Here is a 9,700-nt window from a genome sequence, read left to right on the forward strand (position 1 = left end):
CAATATTTGGTCCGTATGTGTTGTTTTCCTGTAGTCGCTGGTTTGAAGTTCCCCATTAGCTGTTCGGTCTAATGCGACATCTAGGAATGGCAGTTTATTGTTGTTTTCCTCCTCTTTAGGGAATTTTATGCCAGTAAGGGTATTATTGATGGTCTTGAAGGTGTCATCCACGTAGCGGACCCAAAGATTAGGTTGGATGGTTGGCAGAGCTGTTTGTTCGAGTCTCTGCATTACTGTCTCTGTGAAGAACCTGATATTGGAGATCCCATGGGTGTTCCATTGGTTTGTTGTTGAAGGTGAAGTATGTGGTAACGCATTGGTCCACTAGCTTGACAATGTTGTCCTTGCTGATGAAGTTGGTGGTGTTTGGTGTATGTGTCTTTGGGTCTTCAAATAGTGTAGTCAGTGTTTCCTTGGCCAGGTTAATGTTGATTGATGTGAACAGGGCTGTTACATCAAAGGAAACCATTATTTCATCCTCCTCTATCTTGGTGTCCTTGATGGCAGTCAGGAATTCTTGGGTGGAGTGGATGGAGTCTTCTACTAAGTGTTTTAGTTTTTGGTGTAGTTCCTTGGCCACTTTGACTGGAACAACACATCCATCCTAGGACAAACCAAACAGAGACACGCACGAGAATTCCTAGAAGCATGGCATTCCAACCAGAACTCTATCAACAAACACATTGACTTGGATCCCATTTATCACCCCCGAGAAAAATAACCGGAAATGGCATCACCACAGGAATGATGTCACCACAGGAAATGAAATTGCCAACCCAAGGAAACCTAAACACATAAATAGAAAGTGGACCATGTCACCTGTGCTTCATTCGGAGGCTCACTGATGTTACCTCATATGGTGACGAAACATCTGAAAATGAACTTTCCAGCTCAGCGAGCAAACCTACATGCACAAATGAATGGGTTTATTTTTGTCAGTGTTACATGGCAGGAAGGCCAGGCAATCTCCTATTGTTACTCCAAAATATGTCACTGAATACACCCCATGGCTCAGCTGCTCACCTCCAACCGTGTTGGGAGGCTCAGGCAAGATTGTGTGCTCGAATCCATTGAGTGGGTCTTGAACCCAAAGCACTCTGACTCTGAGCGGAATGCCCTACCACTGCTCCCAAGTTTCACTGAACCAAAGGTTGGAGAATGCTGGAGTTTGGCAGAGAGAGAAGATGGACAGCAGGAAGACGTTTCACAGCTTGCGAGCGAGCGAGAGATTAGATGTTCGTCTGACAAACCTCAATTTCAACAGAATGCAGATACTGGGGAGTGGATGAATATGTAAACAGGATATCCTTTTGAGTTAGGGTTAGGGTGAGTTTAAGAAGGGTTAAGTCTGGACGAATACAAATGAAATTACCACCAATGTGAAACAACTCCCCAGAGGCCAGTATCCCATCACTAAGTCCCCTTTATTCACATGTGCACAGTACTGGACACGGGGGGGTCTGGCTCTCAGAGCTAGCACTTAGAGTGAGCAGAGCCTCTGACACCCCTGTGTATATCTGTCAGCCAAGGCTCCCTGATTGGACCAGGTTAACAGCCCCATTCAGGGAACTCAAGTCTCTGTAAGGTAGAGACTTGAACAAGCTGCCCTCCCATCTATCCAAGCCAAACTTTGGGTCCGTTATGTAGATGACACCTTTGTCATCACAAAGCAAAACAAATTAGAGGAAACATACAACACTCTCAACAATGTCCTGACAGGCATCAAATTCACAAAAGAGGAGGAGAACAACAGACTCCCATTGCTAGATGTGACAGTTAAACGTACAGTTAACAGAGCGCTCCAAACCAGCATCTACAGAAAAACAACACACACTGATCAAATACTTACCTTCAGAAGCAATCATCCCCACACCCACAAATGGAGCTGCATCAGATATTATTTCAATGAGCTACATCATACTGCAGCACCCAAGAACCACAACCATCAGAAGAAAAATATCTATACAACATTTTCAAGAAAAATGGGTGCCCAATAAACACAATCTGCCGATTCCTCAGAAACAAACCCAAACAAGCAGACCCAACACAATCAAAAACTACAGCCACATTACCTTACATCAAAGACATCTCAGAAATGACTTCCAGATTACTCAGATCCCTTGTCATCATGGTAGCCCACAAACCTACCAATACACTGAACCAGTGATTAATGAGCCTAAAGGCTCCATTAGATACGACCAACAAAACTAACGTCATTTAGAAGGTACCATGCAAGAACTGTAAGAAACACTACATCGGACAATCTAGCAGGAAACTAGCCACCAGGATATATGAACACCAACTGGCCACCAAACAACATGACCCACTGTCACTAGTTTCTACACATACAGACAAAGAAGGACACCACTTTGACTGGGACAACACACACATCCTGGGACAGGCGAAACAAAGACACACATGAGAATTCTTAGAGGCGTGGCATTCTAACCAGAACTCCATCAATAAACACATTGGTTTAGATCCTATCTACCTTCCCTTGAAAAACAGAACCGGAAATGACATCATCCACCTTAAGAAACCTAGACTATAAATAGAGAGGGGGACATACCACCAGAACTTCACCAGTGATTCTCACTGATGATGTTATCGATTATGGTGTCGAAACATCTGAAAACGAACCCTCCAGCTCATTGAGCTAACTTACATACTTATCATCAACCTGAGCTATAAATCTTCTCAAAGATCACTAACTCATATTCTATGAGATCCACCTGACTTTGTTACACAATGTGATGAAGAGAGAAAGGTCAGAGCTGACAGGGAGGCCTATCTGCCATGCAACACCAACCCTAAAGTGTCATAAAGATGTGAGTGATCAGGATTAGGTGCTGGCCACACTGAGCAAGAAGCTTTAATGTTGCCACTGACAACTGAGAAAGTGCGAAACTAGCAGCATTTGGTGTGAGTCAGCATCTGCCTCACTGGCTGTGTGTTTTCATGTTTTGCCGTTTTTTTTAAGAGATAATAAATCATCACTTAAATGATGGACATCAATTTAAATATTTCAACTTTGAAAGATGTTCCTGACACAAAAAAAAATCCCTTTTGTGGTTTCTCATGATATTCCAGAGCAGTCAGTAATTAGCCTGTGAAAACTGACAGTGCTATCTCACAGAGATCATCTTATTTTTCTTTTGAAAAGCCTCAATGACCTCTCTGTCCTATTGTCATCATTGAAAAGAAGCTTCATCTGAAGGCACTCCCATCATAACTGTTTGTGTTCGGAAAGATGGAGTTTCCAAGGAGACTGGAGTGAAGATTTGTTTCATCACAATCAACTGGGGAACCACAACCTGACAGAGGGAAAACCCATTTCAGTCAGACACGCTTTTCAGGGATCCCAGACAGAGTGAGAGACCTAGAGAGAGAGAGAGACAGAGAGAGAGAGAGAGTGAGACAGAGACAGAGACAGAGACAGAGACAGAGAGAGACAGAGAGAAAGAGAGAGAGAGAGAGAGAGAGATGGCTGACTTCTAGGTGTTGATGAGGAGTCTAAGAGCTGAGTGAGGTTTCTGACGTCCAATGAGAGAGGGCTAGAGATGTGTATATGCATGGGTGAGAGGATGTGTCATAGAGTCATAGAGTTATACACAAAACAGACCTTTTGGTCCAACTTGTCCACATCAACCAAACATCCCAGTCTGACCTAGTCCCATTTGCCAGCATAAGTTGTGTATCCCTCTAACCCCTTCCTACTCATGTCCCCATCCAGCTGCCTTTTAAATATTGTAACTGTACCAGCCTCCACCACATCCTCTGGCAGCTCATTCCATACATACACCACCCTCTGTGTGAAAGTGTTACCCCTCAGGTCCTTTTAAATTGTTCCCCTCACACCCTAAACCTATGCCCTCTAGTTCTGGACTCCCCCACCCTGGGGAAAAGACTTTGTCTATTTTTCCTATCCATGCCCTTCATGATTTTATAAATTTCTATAAGGTCACCCCTCAGCCTCCAATGCTCCAGGGAAAACAACCCCAGCTTATTCAGCCTCTCCCTATAGCTCAAACCCTCCAACCCCAGCAACATCCTTGTAAATTTTTCTGCATCTCTCAAGTTTCACAATATCCTTCCTACAGAAAGGCGACCAGGATTGTATGCAATACCTAAAAGCAGCCTCATCAATTACCTGTACAGTTGCAATATGACCCCCCCCCCCAACTCCTATAGTCAATGCACTGACTAATAAATGCAAGCATGCCAAATGCCTTCTTCACTATTCTGTCCACTTGTGACTCTACTTTCAAGAAACCATGCATTTGCAATACTCCCCAGGACCTGCCCCGATTTGCCTTTCCAAAATGCAGCACCTCACATCTATCTAAATTAAACTCCATCTGCCACTCCTCGGTTCATTGACCCATCTGTTTGAGGTGCATTGTAATCTGAGATAATCGTCTTCACTGTCCACTCCATCTCCAATTTTGGTGTCATCTGCAAACTTACTAACTATACCTCTTATGTTCACATCCAAATCATTTATATAAATGATGAAAAGCAGCGGACCCAGCACTGACCCTTGTGGTACTCCACTGGTCACAGGATTCCAGTCTGAAAAACAACCCTCCATCACTACCCTCTGTCTCCTTCCTTCAAGCCAGTTTGAATCCAATTGGCTAGCTCCTCTGATCCCATATGATCTCACCTTACAAAACCAGTCTCCCATGGGGAACCTTGTCGAATGCCTTACTGAAGTCCATATAGATCACATCTACCACTCTGCCTTATCAATTCTCTTTGTTACTTCTTCAAAAAAACCAATCAAGCTCATGAGACATGATTTCTCATGTACAAAGCCATGTTGACTATTCCTAATCAGTCCTTACCTTTCCAAATACATGTACATCTTGTCCATTAAGAATCCCCCCTACAACACGCCCACCACTGACATCAGGCTCACCAGTTTATAGCTTTTCCTTACAGCCTTTCTTAAATAATGGCACCACATTAACCACCCTATAATCTTCCAACACCTCACCCATGGCTATCAATGATACAAATGTCTCAGCAAGGGGCCCAGCGATCACTTCTCCAGCTTCCCACAGAGTTCTAGGATGCACTTGATCACGACCTGGGGATTTATCTGAATAAAGATGATTTGATTGAGTTAGGAGTTCAGTAGCATTCCCAGCCTCTGCCAAAGAGATTAGACCCACCTCATGTTTCCAGCTTGTGTCAGTAAGGTCTGATATTCCTCAGCTAATCACTCAGAATATGTACAAGAGGATCATGCTGGAGTGATTCCACAGCCTCCTAGATAGCACGGTTAACTCTCTGGGATTGTTCACTCACAGCCAGGAAGAAACAGCATTGTAGCTTCAAGCCTAGGCTGCAGTTTGTTCCTTTGCGTTTATACAGTCATCAAGTTACACAGCACAAAAACAGGCCTCAACTGAATTTGTTCCATTTACCTATGTTCGATCCATATCTCTCTACATTTTCCTCTCCATGCACCTGTCCAAATGTTTGGATTTGTTTACTATTTATAAACATTTTGTAGCATAAATGATCATGTGACTGAGGAAACTACAAGGAGGGGTGGTAACACCCACAAACACAACCTGGTGATTTGGGAATCCTTCTCCCTGTACCACTCCATTCCTCTTTGAACCCAATCCCTTCACTCCCCATTGACGGTGGTCCACATAGCCCTGTGGGTGTTACCATAACCTCTGGTGACCAACCTCTGGCAGCTGGTGTGAGGACAGTTTGCTGCCACTGTTCCTCTCATAAAGAAACCAGACCAATCCTAAACCAGATTGTAGGGACATCACCAAGGATACTTACCAAATTTCAATTAATCTGTCGTTATGGGAGTGCCCACCGCCTGCAGAAAGCTTGAAGGGTACCAGAGGGTACAGAAAGCTCTGTCCCAAAGGACACAGATGTAAAGACATAACCACAGAAATGAGGCAGGTTCTGGGGTTGTGGAGTGTATCAACTCTCTCCGTGTCTCACTGCCTGGAGATGTTAATGATCACCATTCTGCCTTTCTATTCTTTTTTGAAACAAGCTGCCAGAGGACGTGGTAGAGGCAGGTACAATTGCAACATGTGATTGGACAGGTACATGGATAGGAAAGGTTTAGAGGGATATGGGACTAGTTCAGTTATGACTCTATGACTAAGTTAGACAGACCCTGGTGGGTAACAGAAATGAAAATCAAAGGGAGATTTATCAAAAATGTTTCCAAATTACATTGAAATGTCATGTCCATGGGTAAGGATAAACCCTCATCCATCCAGACCCGTGGCCTCAGCCAGTCAGACATCACAAATATCAACCTTTGATAATGGGGAGCATAACCCCTTATTGAGAAGGATTCTGGATCCAAAGTTGCTGTCTTTGGAATGTGGAAATGAAAGTATTAAAGTTAATGGGCTGCTATTTTGAAGTTTGTGGGGCAGAGGATTACGTCACTCTGCTGATGGGCTGTCTGGGAGGGACAGGCAGGGACAAGCAGGGCTGACACACAACCAGATCAAAGATGTTCAGAGGGTCAAAAGACTCCCTCATACATCATCCCGATGTACCATCAGGAGTAAGGCCATCCAGCCCTTTAACCATGCTCTGCTGTTCAATAAGGTCTTGACTCATCTGACCAGCTCCACATTTCTGCCCTGCACTAATAACCTCTCAACTCCTTCCTTATCAAGAATCTTTCTGCCTCTGTCATGAAAAATCCAAGACTCTGCTCCCTCTGCTTTTTAAGGAAGAGAGTGCCAGAGGCTCATGAGCCTCAGGAAAAAAAAGACAAACTTTATTCTCAAACAGAGACTCCTGGTTATAAATACTCCCCAAGAGGAAACGTCTGTTCCATATCAGCCCTCTCTGCTCCTTGTTTCCCCAAAGTGTGCTGTTCTAAAATATCATCCTGAGAATATTCTAGACTCTCTTGTTGCTGAGCTCCAGAATCCTAAAACAATCTTTTTGAAATCAACACATGAAAAGAACAATTGTAATCAGAATTCACCGCACTCTGTACAAATCATCAAGTGGCTGCAACATGCAAGGCATTTTCTTGCCAAATTCTAAATGGAAGGATGTTAGCAGACAGTCTCTCACGGTGAGCTATCACTGAGAAGGGGGTCTTAGTGTGGAGTTAAAGATTCCATGTCACTAACACGGGGCGAGGGGGAAGGAGTTTCAGAGTGATCGCTCATTTCCCAAACTCGGAGATGGTCTGATTGCCTCATACCCCATCCCCAACAAGATGAGATGGAATTTGAAATGTTTTTGAAAATGTTTCTCTCGGCTCTCTCATCGACTGATTTGGATCCCTCTGAATTTCTGAGGAGAGCTGTTTCAGTGAGAAGCTATTGTATTCTGACACTAACCACAAGCAAGAAGCACTTGTCACTCATTAGTTCACTTCTGATTGCACATTACACTCCTGTCAAACCTAATTCAATCTTTCCCATTCCCTTTCACAAACCTCTGACAATGTCCATATGAAGCTTAATGTGGTAGGATGCTGGCTGATTGGCTGCTCTCGAAGTATGGAATTCAATTTGAGCCTCATCATCAATTAAATGCAGCTTTATCGTTTTTCTCAGTATTTTATAGCATGGTCTGTACATTGCTCCCACAGCAGCTGTTTGGGAACTAGCCTGATTTCAGGAGAGCATGTGATCAGAGGTTTATTTTAAACATCCTGGAGTCTATCGTTCCCTGTTTAAACAATGTCAACAATCACAAGCTAGAATAAAGGCTGTTTCCCCACCCAGCCCATCCAGTCAGACAGCTCCCTCACTCGGCTGGAGCTGCTGAAATCATGTCCCCCTCATCCTGAGCACCCAGAAACCCTCATTCACCCCTCACTCTAACATCACTCCCCAAGGTACAACTCAAACTTCATCCTCTTTGAATCTACTCAACAGTCTGTTAAATGTCAGATAGCCTGTGGTTGATTCACTAATCCATTATCAAATGGGCACAGAGAAGTAACTGAGTGTGTGTGTGTGTGTGAGTGTGTGTGGGAGGGGGGGTGAATCTGTGTGTGTGTATCTATGTATGTGTGGGTCCGTGTGCACATGTCTGTGTCTCTACATGTCTGTGTGTGTGTATGTGTCTGTATGTATACATGTCTGTGTGTGTGTATATGTAACTGTGTGAGTGCGTGTGGGTATGTGTCTGTGTGTGTATTTCTGTGTGTGGGGATCTGTGTGTGTATCTGTGTGTGAGGGTCTGTGTGTGTGGGTCTCCGTGTGTGTGCGTCTGTGTGTGGGTGTCTGTGTGTGTGTGTGGGTCTGGGTGTGTGTATCTGTGTGTAGAGGTCTGTGTGTGTGTGTCTGTGTGTGGGTATGTATGTGGATGTGTGCCTACGTGTATGGGGGGTGTCTGGGGGTGTGTGGCTCTGTATGTGGATATGTGCCTGTGTGTGTTGGGAGGAGGGGAGAGGTGTCCATGTGGGGGTATGGGTGTGAATGTGTATGTGTGTGTGTGTCTGTTTGTGTGCACATGTATGTGTGCGTGTGTGTGTGTGTCTGCACTCGTGTGGGTGTAATGAGCGTGTGTGTGTGTGTGTGTATGTGTGTATATGTGCGTGTGTCTGTGTGGGAGTGTTTGTGTGGGTATATATGTGGATATGTGCCTATGTGTGTCTGTGTGGCGAGGTGTCTGTGCCTGTGTGTGTGTGGGGTAGGGAGGTTGTGTGTATGTGGGGGTGTTTGTGTGGGTGTGTATGTGGGCATGTGTCTGTGTGTGAGGGGGTTGTCTGTTTGGTGGTGTGTGGGGGTGTGTATGTGGATATGTGACTCTGTGTGTGTGTGGAGGGGGAGGTGTCGGTGTGGAGGTGTGTGTATGCGGTTGGTGGGTGGGGGGGGGAGTTGGGGGGGGAGGTGGGGGGGGAGTTGGGGGCGGGGGGAGGTGGGGGGGGAGTTGGGGGCGGGGGGAGGTGGGGGGGGGGGGAGTTGGGGGCGGGGGGAGGTGGGGGGGGAGTTGGGGGCGGGGGGAGGTGGGGGGGGAGTTGGGGGGGGGAGGTGGGGGGAGTTGGGGGGGGAGTTGGGGGGGGAGGTGGGGGGGAGTTGGGGGGAGGGGAGTTGGGGGGGGAGTTGGGGGGGAGTTGGTGGGGGGGGGAGGTGGGGGGGGGGAGTTGGGGGGAGGGGAGTTGGGGGCGGGGGGAGGTGGGGGGGGAGTTGGGGGGGGAGGTGGGGGGGGAGTTGGGGGGGGGGAGGTGGGGGGGAGTTGGGGGGGGGGGAGTTGGGGCGGGGGGAGTTGGGGGGGGAGTTGGGGGGGGGAGGTGTGGGGGGAGTTGGGGGGGGAGTTGGGGGGGGGGAGGTGTGGGGGGAGTTGGGGGGGGGAGTTGGGGCGGGGGGAGGTGGCGGGGGAGTTGGGGGGGGAGTTGGGGGGGGGGGAGGTGGGGGGGGAGTTGGTGGGGGGGGGAGGTGGGGGGGGAGTTGTGGGGGGAGGTGGGGGGGGAGTTGGGGGGGAGTTGGGGGGGGGAGGTGGGGGGGAGTTGGTGGGGGGGGAGGTGGGGGGGAGTTGGTGGGGGGGGGAGGTGGGGGGGGGAGTTGGTGGGGGGGAGGTGGGGGGGGAGTTGGGGGGGGGAGTTGGGGGGGGGGAGGTGGGGGGGGGAGTTGGGGGGGGGGGAGGTGGGGGGGGAGGTGGGGGGGGGAGTTGGTGGGGGGGGGAGTTGGGGGGGAGTTGGGGGGGGGGGAGTTGGTGGGGTGGGGGGAGG

This window comes from Chiloscyllium punctatum, chromosome 33 (assembly GCF_047496795.1).
Source record: "Chiloscyllium punctatum isolate Juve2018m chromosome 33, sChiPun1.3, whole genome shotgun sequence".
Classification (NCBI taxonomy): domain Eukaryota; kingdom Metazoa; phylum Chordata; class Chondrichthyes; order Orectolobiformes; family Hemiscylliidae; genus Chiloscyllium; species Chiloscyllium punctatum.